The sequence below is a fragment of the Oryx dammah genome, unplaced genomic scaffold (assembly GCF_014754425.2).
Source record: "Oryx dammah isolate SB20612 unplaced genomic scaffold, SCBI_Odam_1.1 HiC_scaffold_23, whole genome shotgun sequence".
Lineage (NCBI taxonomy): Eukaryota > Metazoa > Chordata > Mammalia > Artiodactyla > Bovidae > Oryx > Oryx dammah.
This window is the reverse complement of record NW_024070207.1, coordinates 124,571,582-124,585,866: the sequence shown is the minus strand read 5'-3', so window position 1 is coordinate 124,585,866 and position 14,285 is coordinate 124,571,582. Positions and strand designations below refer to the sequence as shown.

The 14,285-nt window shown below is 48.3% G+C and overlaps 1 protein-coding gene across 1 annotated transcript in view; it reads left to right on the top strand.

Moving 5' to 3' along the window:
• SHROOM2 (shroom family member 2) overlaps positions 1 to 14,285 on the top strand; it is a 147,110-nt gene that overhangs the window by 98,964 nt on the left and 33,861 nt on the right. The gene's annotated exons all lie outside the window — the stretch shown is intronic.

The window sequence follows — 14,285 nt, the reverse complement described above, 5'->3', positions numbered from 1 at the left end:
GTGTGTGTGTTCCTCTGCTGTTCAGAGTCGTAATAAACGGCTTCAGTCTGTGTGTGTGTGTGTGTGTGTGTGTGTGTGAGAGCTCGCTTCACTGTGTGTGTGTGTGTGTGTGTGTGTGTGTATGTGTGTGTGTGTGTGAGCTCCTCTGCTGTTCAGAGTCGTAATAAATGGCTTCAGTGTGTGTGTGTGTGTGTGAGCTCCTCTGCTGTTCAGGGTCGTACATACTGTGTGTGTGTGTGTGTGTGTGTTACAGTGGCACGGTTAGCAGCGCAGGGGTGAAGAGGGCTGGTGGATGGGGGAGATGGCAGTGGCAGGGAGACAGGGAATCATGTGCTGTGTGCATCACAGTCTTGGCTTCTGGCTGGCTGTGTGGGTAACCACTCTGAGGGAGTGACTTCAAGAAGCTTTCCCGCTGTTGCGCGACCAACCTAGCAATTTTCAGAATCATCCTGTGGGTTTTTAAAGAGCGGCGAGACTCAAGTGAAATTCTAGAATGGGAATGTCGAGAAGGTGTGGTCAGCTGCTTTTGGAGACTGTTTTATTTTCTGAAGTAACTGGCCAAGGAGAGTGCCCTCGAAACATTTAAATTTGAAAATAAAATACATGAAAATGCAGGCAAGGGACTGTCCTTTGAGATCTATAATGCAAAGATTTAAAGATGCCCAGTGTTTTGCATAAATTAGTGTAAAACAGTCTGTATCAGGGCTTCCCTGGTGGCTCAGATGGTGAAGAATCTGCCAGCAATGCGGGAGACCCAGGTTCAGTCCCTGGTCGGGAAGATCCCTTTGCAAAGGACGTGGCTACCCGCTCCAGTATTCTTGCCCGGACAGTCCCATGGACAGAGGAGCCTGGCAGGCTATATGGTCGCAGAGAGTCAGACAGCACTGAGCAACTAATGCCCTCTAATTGCTGATCTGTTAACCAGAACATGATGGTGAAAACTGGTTTTTGTTGTATTTATTAGGGTACCAGAAGAGTATCAAGATAATTATTCATGTAAATCAAATTGAGAACTTAAAAAAAACCTTTATCTGATATTGGACTATAGCCAATTGGGCTTCCCTGGTGGCTCAGATGGTAAAGTGCCTGTCTGAAGTGCAGGAGACCCGGATTCAATCCCTGGGTTGGGAAGATCCCCTGGAGAAAGAAATGGCAACCCACTCCAGTATCCTGGCCTGCAAAATCCCATGGACTGGTGGGCTACAGTCCAGGGGGTCGCAAAGAGTCAGACACAACTGAGAGACTTCACTTTCACTACAGCCAATTAACAATGTGATAGTTTCAGGTGAACAGCGGAGAGACTCAGCCCTACATATACATGTATCTATCCTCCCCGTTATGCCCAGGTCGCGAAATCTCCCAGTGACCACCAGGGAGCCGATATCCGATGCAAAAGCAAGAGAATTTTTATTACCAAGCTCGAGCTGGGGCTCCCACTGATACCGACGCAGCGGCTATAGGGAGGAGCCCCGGGTTTTGGATTACATTGCTTATATAGGGAGTATACATGGAAGAAAAGAATTTCTAGGTAGGGGGACGTCTGGTCACTTTCTTTCGAAGGGTTGTGTGTTGGTTTTTGATTGGTCCCTATTACCTAGGTAGACCACGAGTTCCTGAATGTTAAGTCAGGAAATTCTGGTCTGGGGTCTGATTGGCTCGTGGGTGGTGGGGTGAGGTCAGGGGATTTCCAAAGGCTCTTGGATTTCCAAAGGCTCTTTTCCCGGAACCTTACAAAATGGAGTTTTTCTGTTAACAAAATGGAGTAGCTTAGATTGTTCACCCCCAACTCTCCAAATTGAGAACATTTTTCTGAGGTTCAAAATTCTGGTTCTGGATCAAGTAGGACAGACGTTCCACCCCCACAGGGACTCCCAGCATAGGAGGGAAGGAAAGACATCCATGCTTACAACTAGGGTGATGAGGCATAATTGTCAATTTTTAAAATGTTACGTGGTCGGACAGGACTGAGCAACTAACACCCTCTAATTGCTGATCTGTTAACCAGAACATGAGTGGAGGTGGGACTCAGCTCCTTTTGGATCGTGGCAAAAAATGATTCTCTGTTGGCAGAACCCTGCTGCCGAACTTGTATTGACGATTTTAGTTGACCTGGCAGTACATGAAGCAGCAGGCTCTCCTTGTTTTTTGGAGTAAAGACATCAGCATGTCAAATTTGATACCACGTACTTGTTGGCCGCTAAAGAAAGAAAGAAAGTGAAGTCTCTCATTCGTGTCCAACTCTTTGCGACCCCATGGACCTGTAGCCTGCCAGGCTCCTCCATCCCCAGGGGATTCTCCAGGCAAGAATGCTGGAGTGGGTTGCCATTCCCTTCTCCAGGGGAATCTTCCTGACCCAGGGATCGAACCCTGGTCTCTTGCACTGCAGGCAGATTCTCTACCATCTGAACCACCAGGGAAGCCCAATGTGTCCGACTCTTTGTGACCCCATGAACTGTAGCCCACCAGGCTCCTCTGTCCATGGGATTCTCCAGGCAAGAATACTGGAGTGGGTTGCCATGCCCTCCTCCAGGGGATCTTCCCAACGCTGGGATCGAACTTGTGTGTCTCCTGCATTGGCAGGCGGATTCTTTTTACCACTGAGTCACCAACAACCAAAGCAACATTATGGAGTGAGTGACTGAGTGAGTGAAAGTCTCTCAGTTGTGTCTGACTCTTCAACTCCATGGACTATACAGTCATGGAATTCTCCAGGCCAGAATCCTGGAGTGGGTAGCCTGTCACTCCTCCAGGGGATCTTCACAACCCAGGGATTGAACCCAGGTCTCCCGCATTGCAGGCAGATTCTTGACCAGCTGAGCCTCCAGGGAAGCCCAAGAATACTGGAGTGGGTAGCCTATCCCTTCTCCAGGGGATTGTCCCCACCCAGGAATTGAACCGGGGTCTCCTGCATTGCAGGCGGATTCTTTACCAGCTGAGCCGCCAGGAAAGCCCAGTTATGGACTAGACTGGACATAAGCAGCACCCTTCAGGTGTCTGTATCTCCCATCACTCCCCCAGATGGAACCATCTAGTTGCAGAGAGACAAGCTCACTGCCCCCACTGATTGTACATTAGGGTGAGTGGTACAGATATTTCCTTATTTATCACAAGGAAATTTTATGGTACAAATATTTCCTTTATTTATCACATGGGATAAGTAAAGAAAGTGCACCATACATGCCATCTCCTTGAATCATCCAGAAACCATCCCCAGCCCCCAACCCCCCACCCCCACCTCTTGGTAGGTGGAAACATTGTAGAGGATTCTGTTCTGGGAGTTTCTGCAGAGTATTCCTGTGGGGTGGAGCCCAGCGATGTGGCCTCTGTTAGGTTCCCGCCCCTAGCCTCCTGGCTACCTCCACCCCCGCTAGGAGGAGTTGCTGCCAGCCAACCAGCTCTGACCTGCAGGCTTGTGTTTTGTTGGGAGAAGAAGGGGGGTCACGGTGGAGACTTAAGAATGGATCCTTAAGCCCAGTAACAGCCAGAAGGTGGGATGTGTTTTACATTGGTAGAGCGTGATTTACGCTCTTTAGGGAAAAGCATGTTTTCATAGTAAATCCATCAACACACTTAAACCCAGCTGAGGGTCACGTCCAGCTTCCCCTGAGAGGTGGCTTGGTGTCAGAGCCCGATGCCAAGTCTGACTTCTTTTTTTATTAATTTTTATTGGAGTATAGTTGCTTTACAGTGTTGTATTAGTTTCTGCTGTTCAGCAAAATGAATCAGCTGTGTGTATAGATGCAGATAGATATATATGCTGTCTTTGAAAAAGTTCTTCCCATTTAGATCCCCAGAGAGCAGGGAGTTCCCTATGCTATAGAATAGGTTCTTACTAGTTATATATTTTATACATAGTATCAATAGTGTATGGGCTTCCCTGGTGGCTCAGATGGTAAAGAATCCACCTGCAATGTGGGAGACCTGGGTTCAGTCCCTGGATTGGGAAGATCCCTGGAGAAGGGAAAGGCTACCCACTTCAGTGTTCTGGCCTGGAGAACTCCATGGACTGTCCATGGAGTCGCAGAGAGTCAGACACAACTGAGCAACTTTCACTTTTCCATCAATAGTGTATGGGCTTCCCCGGTGGCTGAGATGGTAAAGAATCTGCCTGCAACTTGGGAGACACGAGTTCAATCCCTGGGTCAGGAAGATCCCCCGGAGAAGGGAATGGCAACCCACTCCAATATTCTTGCCTGGAGAATCCCATGGACAGAGGGGCCTGGCGGGCTACAGTTCTTGGGGTTGCAATCAGATGCAACTGAACAGCTAACGCGTTCACTATTTTTTCCCACTTTCTTCATCAGTGGTGCGTATGTGTCAGTCTCCCAGTTCCCCCAGCCCCCCTTTCCCCTCAGTGTTTATGCGTTTGCTCCACGCACAGGACTGACCTTGTGTGCGCTCATGGCTGCTCACGAGAAGCTTTCATAATCGGAGAGTGTTCCACCCTCATGTGCTGCTCGCTTTTCTGGCCTGAATTCAGTGAGCTAAGGCGGCAGTTGAAGTTATCCCTTCTGAACTGCCATGCCGGGTAATTAGGAAGTCAGGCTGGGGTGATCACAAGATGAAGGCCAAGCTTCCGGTGGAGCAGCATCTCCTGTGCAGGGAGCCTTGCTGACCGACCTCCGTGCTCCCAGAGATGAGGGGCAGCGGCCGCGGGAAGGTCCTGGGCTCAGCGTCTGGTGCTGTTTTGAACGTCTTCATTTGTCACTACATTCTCTCCTCGTCTTTATAGCCATGCGACTTCCAGAAATGCAGAGCCAGGCTGAGCGACGGGCAGGTTTGCTTACTGCCTGGTTTTGTCTTGTGACTCCCTGTTATTCAGAAGGGAGCATTGTAAGGGCAGTGGTTGGAGGGCTCAGGGCTTAGTTCATAATGCGTCACCACCCTCCACTTCAAGAATGTTCTCATGACCCTGAAGGGATTAGTTCATCCATCACCACCATCCACTTGTAGAACATTCTCATCACCCCAAAAGGCCTACTTCATCTGTCACCACCATCCACTTCTAGAACATTCTCACCACCCCAAAGGGATTAGTTCATCCATTACCACCATCTACTTCTAGAACATTCTCATCACTCAGTAGGAATTAGTTCATCCATCACCACCATCCACTTCCAGAACATTCTCATCACCCCAAAGGGAAAGCTTGTATCCATTGAGAAATCTTAGAATTATTACCAGGATGTTCTGGACAGTGTGCATGGTCACGCCTTGTGTGTGTTTGGGTCACATTGTTGGAGGTGATGAGCTGGACATCCCCAGCAGGGACAAAGGTTGAGTCCAGGCTCACGCAAGAACCCAGCTGTCTCCACACACAAGGGGTGAGCCCTCAGGGTGCCCTGCCAGCAGAGCTGTAGCTCCTGTCTTGCAGAGGGGAGCAGTGAGTCCTTATGTGGCATGTGGGAAGCCACGGTAACTGCACCTACAAGAAGTAGGGTGTCTGGGGCCATGAGAGGAACAGTTCATTTCCAGCGAAGGTGTTATATAAACGTTGGCTTAATGCTTCTGCTCTCATGTCACTTGCATATCTGTTTTCTGTTTTATGGCTTCTCTGGGGCCTCAGATAGTATAGATTCTGCCTGCAGTGCAGGAGACCGAGGTTTGGTCCCTGGGATGGGAAGATCTCCTGCAGAAGGGAATGGCTACCCACTCCAGTATCCTTGCCTGGACAGTCCCATGGACAGAGGATCCTGGCGGTCAGCAGTGTGTGGGGTCACAGAGAGTCAGACACGACTGAATAACTTAACACTTTGTGTTTTACGTCTAAGAGCTGTAAAAACAAGGAAACTAGACGTATTTAAGAATATCATAAAAAGCCTCTTCTTGCATGATTCTGTGTGTAGATGCTGCCCAGAACAGGCAGATCCATGGAGACGCAGGGGAGGTGGGTGAGGGTTCGGAGGATGGCCGTCTGTCCCAGTGGTATGGAGCTCCTGTGTGGGTGACGGAAATATTGTTGAATGAGATAGTGGTGATGCTGCCCAACTCTGTGAATTTACTAAAAGCTGCTAAACCGGACACTGCCAGAGGGTGAATTTTTGGGTATATGAGCTTCATCTCAGTTTTTAAAATCACTTCAATGCTGGAAATCCACAAACATTGTTTTTTTTTATAATTAATATAAAATGATTCTTTGTGGGAACAGATTTGTGGTTACAGAGAGAGTCGGTATGGGGAAGGAAAGGATTAGGAGTTTGGGGTTAGAAGATGCAAACTAGTCTATGCAGGATGGATAAACAAGGTCCTGTTGTAGAGCAGGTAAAGAAAGCTGAGCACTGAAGAACTGATGCTTTTGAACTGTGGTGCTGGAGAAGACTCTTTGAGAGAGTCCCTTGGGCTGCAAGGGGATCCAACCAGTCCATCCTAAAGGAGGTCAGTCCTGAATGTTCACTGGAAGGACTGAGGCTGATGCTGAAGGTCCAATCCTTTGGCCACCTGATGTGAAGAACTGACTCACTGGAAAAGATTCTGATGTTGGGAAAGATTGAAGGCAGGTGGAGAAGGGGATGACAGAGGATGAGATGGTTGGATGACATCACTGACTCGATGAACATGAATGTGAGCAAGCTCTGGGAGTTGGTGATGGACAGGGAGGCCTGGTGTGCTGCAGTCCATGGGGTCACAAAGAGTCGGACACGACTGAGCAACTGAACTGAACTGACTGTAGAGCACAGGGAGCTATATTCAATATCCTGTGGTAAACCACCATGGCAAAGAATATGAAAGAATGTATTTATATGTATAGCTGAATCATTTTGCTGTACAGCAGAAATTAACACAGCATAGTAAATCAGCTGCCCTTGAATACAGTTTTAAAAGAAAGACTACAATAAAAATGCTACTTTTCACTCATTAAATTCTCACACGTCTAACCCAGCTGAGACCATGTGTTCTGTGTAGATCAGTAGAATTTCTACATAATGATCGTGAGCATGTAAATTAGTTACACCCACTTTGGTATAAAATTTCTGTCGGGAGGTTGGAAACAAAATAAGGAAACAAGGTCGTATGTGACTCCAGTCGAGAGTCTTGGCTCTAGCTCACAGGTCAACAAGCTTTGCAAAAGATCAGACCGGTAAACACTTTGGCCCTCAGGGAACTCAGTGTTCCCAGCATGCGGACAGCTCTGCCATTGTGACCTGGGAGCAGGTATGGATGGTCCCTGAAAGGCTGGGTGTGGCTATGCTCCCATAAAGCCCAGACAGAGAGGACTTGCCAGCCCTGGGACTTGGCCAGGGGGCTAAAGGATGGGGATCAGTGAGGATGCTTCCTGGATGGGAGGTGGGGCCTGTGTGGTCCTCTGTCCAGATGTTTCTGATGTTGTTCTCTGCAATTTTGATAGCCACACCTCTCATCATTTTCATCTCACTGGTCTCTGGCTTGGTTAACGTGGCTGTGGCCCGTTCACAGCAAGGACGTGTAATAAGCAAAAGATGCTGAGAGTGGAATCTCCTTTCTGAGATTCACAGACCATAAGGTTCACATGAAGTGACTTGGGTACAAGTTGAGGCTAGGATAAGAGGAACAGTTCCTTTGGGATGTATGCATGCCAGGGTGCTTACCGTGTTCTGTTCTCTTCTTACTTGTGGACTTTTTCAAGGGCACAAATGTCTTATCAGGTAAAAGCAGATGTGTGTTCCACTTATTACGGGTATTTACAACGTTGAGTCTTAATGGTGTTTGCCACATGTAAGCTCTGAGCATCTTATATGCTTGATAAGTTGGCCTCATTGTAGGAAACGTGGATGTAGGAAAACCCAATGATAAACCTTAGCGTGATAAAAATACTTTCTCTTTAGAAATCATTCATTGAGGCTCTCTCTTAAAAATGGATTTCCTAGTGCAGAAGCAGCTGCCAGATTCTGGTTGCTAATATGAAAGTGAAAGTGATAGTCACTCAGTCTCTTTGCGACCCCGTGGACTGCAGCATGCCAGGCTTCCCTGTCTATCACCATCTCCTGGAGCTTGCTCAAACTCATGTCCATTAAGTCGGTGATGCCATCCAACCGTCTGATCCTCTGTCACCCCCTTCTCCTTCTGCCCTCAATCTTTGCCAGCATCAGGCTATTTTCAAATGAGTCAGTTCTTCGCATCAGGTGGCCAACATATTGGAGCTTCAGCTTCAGCATCAGTCCTTCCAATGAATACTCAGGGTTGATTTCCTTAAGGATTGACTGGTTTGATCTTGCTCTCCAAGGGACTCTCAAGAGTCTTCTCCAACACAACAGTTCGAAAGCATCAATTTTGCAGTGCTCAGCCTTCTTTATGGTCCATCTCTCACATCCGAAGGTGACTACTGGAAAAATTGTAGCTTTGACTAGATGGATCCTTGTCGGCAAAGTGATGTTTCTGCTTTTCCATTAAAAGATCCAGGGCTCCTTGGAAAAACGGGCAAGTCTAGGGTTGGGGCTGGCAGAATACAAAATGAAGTTGCAGTGTGTTGTCCCCCAAAAGTAAGGAAGTACTCAAACGAACAGACACACACACAGAGAAAACCCTGTAACAATGAGGATTTGCCAAAGGGACACAGAAGCCGGCTTGGAGTTTCCTGTGATCAAAACTGCTGTGAAATCAAGTGGTATAGAAAGGAGTGTATAAAATATCCCTGGGCTTCCCTGATGGTCCCGTGGTTAAGAAGCTGCCTTGCTGTGCTGGGCACACAGGTTTGATCCCCGGCCCGGGAACTAAGATCTCACATGCCACGGAGCAACCAAGCCTGTGCATCACAGCTACTGAGCTCTCGAGCCCAAGAGCCCTGGAGCCTGTGCTTGACAATAAGAGAAGCCACTAACAGTGAGAATTCCACGCATCGTAACTGGAGAGTAACCCACGCTTGCTGCAACCAGAGAAAGCCCGTGCTGCAATGAAGACCCTGCACAGCCAAAAATAAACCAAGTTTTGAAATAAACATTAAAAATAATAAAACCTGAGTCCACACCGATAGACATAAGTGATCAAGTACATTAGAAGTGGAGGAAAGAGATCTGTACAGAAAAGTTCTGAATCTCTGCAGGTCTTTTGCCCTTGGGGGGTGGGATAGGTGTGTTGTGGGGAGTAGAGCCCTTCTGTCTTATACTTCGGGCTGCATTTGGTGAGCTCCTTCCACAGGGGCCGGGGTGAAATGGTGGAGTGAGGCTGTGTGACCGCAGAGAAGCTGGTGTAGCTAACCCCACCAGCTCATCCATAGAAATCATTGTATTGACAGCATGGTCCTTGTATTTGAGGATAAGAAGGGCATTTCACCTCTGTGTTCTCCAACTCCCACCGCCCCTCAAATCCACAACTCCTGGGTTGGTCATCACGACAGAAACATCAGACAGATCCCAGCTGAGACATTCTGCGAATGCCTGCACGGTCCCTCTGGAAACTCTGGAGGGCCTGGAAAACAAGGATGGTCTCAGAGGCTGTCACTTGGATGGGAGGAGCCTGTGACTGGTAAATGAAATGGGGTGTCCTGGAACACAGAGAGAATAGTAGGTGAGAATGAAGAAAGTCTGAATATGGTGTGGACTCCAGTTAATGTACCAAGACGGGAGTTAGGGTAAGGAGAAGGGGATGACAGAGGATGAGTTGGTTGGATGGCATCACTGACTCCGTGGATTCAGTTTGAGTAAACTCCGGGAGATAGCAGAGGACAGGGAAGCCTGGCGTGCTGCAGTCCCAGGGGTCTCAAAGAGTCGGATATGACTTAGCAACTTAGTCAAACGTACTAACGGCAATTACGGCAATTGTACTAATTATGGCATACAGTAATGGCAAATGTACGAATGTGTTGACAGCAGGGGAAACAGGTGTAGGGAACGTTCTCCTCTTGTAATTTTTCTGTACATCTAAAAGCATTCTGAAAGGAAGTGTTGGAGTAGCTTTCCTCACGGCATTTCAAGTTAGCTTGTAAATGTCAGGTGCAAACCTCATTTATTTGGCTGCACCAGCTCTTAACCGTGGCATGGGGGATCTTTAGTGGGGGCATGCAAACTCTTAGGGACGGCATGTGGGATCTTAGTTCCCTGACCCGGATTGAACCTGGGTCCCTTTCTTGGGAGCATGGAGTCTTAGCCCGTGGACCACCCAGAGAAGCCCCCAGGAAAGCCACTAGGCTCTTCGTGGATGCCTGTTAATATGGACGGCCTTGGGTTCTGCTCTGAGATATGCGGCTGGCCTTGGGTGGATGGCGCCCTCGGGTACTGATGGGTCCTGGGCTTGGTAAAATAATACGTGGAGATGAAAACCAGTGTGCAGGGGCCTCCCTGGAGGCTCAGTGGTAAAGAATCCACCTGTCAATGCAGGAGACACAGGTTCGATCCCTAGCCAGGCAGATCTCACATGCCGCCGAGCAGCTAAGCCACAACTATTGAGCCCAGGAGCTGCAAGTGCTGAAATTCGTGTGCCATAGAACCCATGCTCTGCAACAAGAGAAGTCACCGCAATGAGAAGGCCACACCCCACAACTAGAGAGTAGCCCCCGATCACTGCAGCTAAAGAAAATCTGCAGCAGTGAAGACACAGCACCACCAAAAAGAAATAAATAAAATTACTTAAAAAAACAAACAAGTGTGAAGAATGTGGGCTTTGGGGGCAGAAAACAGGTTCAGATCCACTCTCTTCTTTTCTGTGTGGTTGCATAAAGCCAGCTAAGCTTGCTAATAACGTCCCAATATCTGGTCTTACCTAGAACATGGTTTCCCTGGTGATTCAAGTCTGTAAAGATCCGCCTGCCAATGCAGGAGGCCCAGGTTTGATCCCTGGGTCAGGAAGATTCCCCTGGAGGAGAAAATGGCAACCCACTCCAGTGTTCTTGCCTGGAAAATCCCATGGACAGAGGAGCCTTGTGGACTACAGTCCAAGGGGTCACAAGAGTCAGACATGACTTAGCGACTAAACAGCAGCGTGAAAACCCCCAGACATTAACTTTTATATTCAGCATCTGCATAGACTTACGTAACATATTTGGTTGCCTTGTCACCATCAGAATTCTTTTATGCGTACCTGTCTTTAGTTTGCTTCCTGATATTTGTAGCTTGCCTCAGCAATTCCCAACTTACTGTGACATCAGGACATTATTTCAGTGGGTTAATTCTATTTTATTAAAATTTAATGTCGGTAAATGGCATACTTAATACATTATTTGGGTTCCCTTGCGGCTCAGCTGGTAAAGAATCCGCCTGCAGTGCAGGAGACACTGGTTTGATCCCTGGGTTGGGAGGATCTCCTGGAGAAGGGAAAGGCTACCCACTCCAGTATTCTGGCCTGGAGAATCCCATGGACTTTTTAGTCCATGGGGTCACAGAGTCGGACGCGACTGAGTGACTTTCACTCACTAGTGTGCTGGCCTGGAGATAAACATGGCGACGGCCTTCCTTGCAGATTTACGTAAGTTTGATGTGTGTGACAGTAATGGAGCCAGCACAGTGCCTAAGATCAAGCAGGTGCAAAAAGAAAGTCACTTTTAGTTAAAATAGCCACGTGTGTGTTAGTCTCTCAGTTGTGTCTGACTTGTTTGTTACAACTGTATGGACTCTAGCCCACCAGGTTCCTCTGTCCATGGAGTTTCCCCAGGCGAGAGTACGGGACTGCGTTGCCATTCCCTTTTCTGGAGGAGGGGGATCTTCCCCACCCAGGGATTGAACTCGGATCACCTACACTGCAGGCGATTCTTTACTGTCTGAGCTGCCATGGGAGCCAAAAGTAGCCACAATTCAGGGGATATTGAAAGTGGCGTGGGTTGTTTGTTTCAATGAGCGAGAGTGGAAAGTTAATTGGGGTGTATTTTGAAGAGGTTGAAGCCGGTGGTGAACCTTGGACCTGAAGGGTAAGTGCTGGGCTGGAGAGAGTCAAGGCAGTCTGTGTGGGAAGGGGCTGTTAGGGACCCTGGTGGGTGGCACTTCCTGAGTGTTTGTGGGGCTGGTGAGCACCCAAGGTCTCAGGCTGTCTGGGGCGAGTGGTGCAGGGACTTTAAATACAGATCATTGTGAAGGGATGGGTTGGGTCAGGGTCAGACCCTTTGGTGGTCTGCACACAATGCCTTCTATGCAGTAAAACTTCTGGAGACACTCTGTTAGTTGTTCCGATCGCATTCCTACTGAGTGTGTAATAAACCCCCAAAACACAGATACACACGAAATGGGCTATTGAATGTTGGCTTTGGTTTTTTTTTTTTTCAACTTCATTGTTCCGTCTGACCTTAAGGTTGTGAGATAGAACGGGCACGAGTTAGAGGATATAATGTGGCGCAATCAAGTGGACTGAGATTTTTTTTTTTTCCTATCACTTTGAAGTGATAAAAAGAGGGAGACAGGCTCCGGGAGGGCCAGGCTTTGGGGTTTGGCCTCGGGATTTGCCAGCGGAGTCACCGAGGAGCCTGGAGGCCCCCGGGGTTGCAGTCGGATGGAGCCTGCGTGGACTTGTCCATTGCTAGGCGGCCGCGGACGCAGTCAGGCCGCCAGGCGCGCTCGCGGCGGGCAGAGCACGGGTAAGCCAGCCGGGTATCCCCGCCACCCTCATGTCCGGGCGTCTGCAGGGCAAGGCTGCTTTCTGGGCTTGCAAGCTTCTCGTGCCCCTTTTGTTCTCCTGCTTTGAAGAGCAAGTTGCCAGCTCCGGGGTCGGGCCGGAGGAGGGGGGTGGGTTGGGGGTGGGGCTGGATCTGGGGGAGACCGGCAGACGCGCTCCCTGTGTATTGTTCTGCCGGATGGTTAAATAGTGCAGATAGGGGGTGCAGAGTCCGCTGGAGCTCAGTCTGCGTGCAGGCACGCGGGTGTGCAGGCACTCGAGCCTGTAGTGTGTGTGTGCGCGCCCGTAGACACGGGCGCTCTTGGGACTGTGATGCTGACAGCGAGCTGGGGTGACTGGGAGCCCTTGGCATGGGGGGTGGGGCGAGCGCCTCAGTGGGATCTGCAGACCTGCTTCCCTTGCCCAAGGGTCCCCAGGGGTCCCCCAGGAGGCTGGTGGGAGGGCGCCAGCCCTGCATGAAGACGCTTGCTTGCTGTGCCCTTTTTTCTTTTGCCGTAACAGTAAGAAATAAGCATTTTCACAGCAGTAGGCTTTGAATATGGATGGAGAAAGGAAATGGTGAGTCAGCCACAGCAGAATGGGGGGAGAAAAAAAAGCAGGGAAATCAGATGTGCATGTTGAGTCATGAAAAAAAATGTTTGATCGGTGAATTCGCTCCTAGCCTGCTGATTGCAGTGAAAAAAATAAAATGTAAATAGAGAAAACTGCTTGAGGTTGGTTGTGAGCATTTTGCAATGATTGGATCTGTGCTCTTTTTCGATTGTGCCCATCGAGAGACATGCAGTCTTTACCGGGTTTTGCTGCATATATGCTGTGGGATTGTTTTTTTTGCCTTTTTTTAATTGTGATAAATGAAAGGTGTTACTAATTTTGGCCATATTTCTAAGTGATTGAAACGGTTTTGCTTTGCTCAAGCACACTTTGGTGTGTGTGGCAGGAAGATGCCGTTTTCACAGAGAAACTGCTGCACTCTGGGTCTGCAGGAACTGACTTCCCTGGGTGGGAGTTTTCTTGAAAGTGGATCATGCCTGAAGTGGTGGTCATGCCTAGGTGAACCGTTGAGGGGAAAAGGGGTTTGGAGGAAGGTTTTCAGAAAGCTACCTGGCAGCATTCATAACAACCTGCTGCCGTATACGTTGTCTGAAGACCTCCACAATGAATGAAGGAAAAATGATGTGTTACCATGTCATAAAATAAATAAAAGATTGGATCGAGTTGTGATGAATGGTATCGACATAGTTTCTTTTCCCTTGGAAACCAGAATCTTGGAGGGTGTATATTAGAAATATATATATTTTATCATTACATTGCAGAAGCTAATTTTCCAGATGGTAGAAACTTGGATGTCTCTGTGCTTCTTTCTGTCAAGCATAGTGGAGAGACATTTCATCCTTTCCATCTTTCTCATGTACACACACACACACACACACACACACACGAACCCAACAAACATATACCACTTATGGGAAAATATTTGCAGGAATATTGTCATTTGTGAATGCATGAACAAAACACAGAAAAGCCATTTATTAAAGGAGTATTAGCATATATACCGTACCATGGGTAAAATAGCTACCGTATAACACAAGGAGCTCTGCTCGGTGTTCCGTGATGACCTACAGGGGTGGGATGGGGGAAGTGAGGGAGGTTCAAGAGAGAGGGGATATATGTATACACATGGCTGATTCGCATTGTTGTCCAGCGTAAGCTAATACAATGTTGTAAAGCAATTATCCTTCAATTTAAAATAATATTTTAAAAAGTATTAGAAATGA